Raw genomic sequence first — 835 nt, forward strand, 5'->3', positions numbered from 1 at the left:
TCTCTCTCTCTCTCTTTCTCTCTCTGTCTGTCTGTCTCTCTCTCTCTCTCTCTCTCTCTCTCTCTTACTTCTCTTGTCTCTCCTCCTACAACTTTCTCATCTTTGATATATTCATCATATCACATTCACTCGGGTCATCCCTCATTTTTTTCGCTCAATACCACTCCTCCTCCCACCACTCTTTAGTTACTCATTGTATCACATGCCTCTCCCTTCCCCCTCTCTCTCACTTTCTTCCTTTCTTATTTCCTCTCTATCTTTCTATCCCCCTCTATCGTTTCATGTCTTGTTTGTCCTTTCCAACTCCAGAAACACCAAGCTTCACCACATTCACTAAATACAAGTACAAAACCAGAGTTTCAACGCTTCTCGTTTTCGCATTTCTAAAATTCTTTTTTCCTTTTTGTATCTCCATCGCTTTTCGTATCCATATCTGTAGCTGAATCTCTTAAATTAATTTGCTATGCTTGCACAAAATCATAATTAATTAGTAACTGCTGTCGTTTTTACCGTTGTATTCACTTTGTTATAGACGCTGTTGTTGTTTGACCTCAAATCGGTAGGACTGAAACCGGAACCATGTGGTTGGTAAGCTAGCTACTTACCACACAGCCACTCCTTTCTCAACCCTTTTTTTTTTAACGTATTTTGACACCTAATTTTTCTCTGCTGGACCCTCGTAGCCATTTGAGGTTTAAGACATTCTATTATGTTTTTATTCCTTTATTTGTTTCATTCGTTTGACTGAGCGAAATGCTTAGCAGTATTTCGTCTATCTTTAGGTTCTGAGTTCAAATTCTGCCGAGGTTGACTTTGCCTTTAATAATATTACTAT

General features: G+C 38.6%; 1 protein-coding gene across 1 annotated transcript in view; it reads left to right on the forward strand.

Annotated features, from left to right (window-relative positions):
- The window catches only part of LOC106868317 (carbonic anhydrase-related protein 10-like), a 242756-nt gene that overhangs the window by 159995 nt on the left and 81926 nt on the right, over positions 1-835 (forward strand). The gene's annotated exons all lie outside the window — the stretch shown is intronic.

The sequence above is a fragment of the Octopus bimaculoides genome, chromosome 11, assembly GCF_001194135.2.
Source record: "Octopus bimaculoides isolate UCB-OBI-ISO-001 chromosome 11, ASM119413v2, whole genome shotgun sequence".
NCBI lineage: Eukaryota > Metazoa > Mollusca > Cephalopoda > Octopoda > Octopodidae > Octopus > Octopus bimaculoides.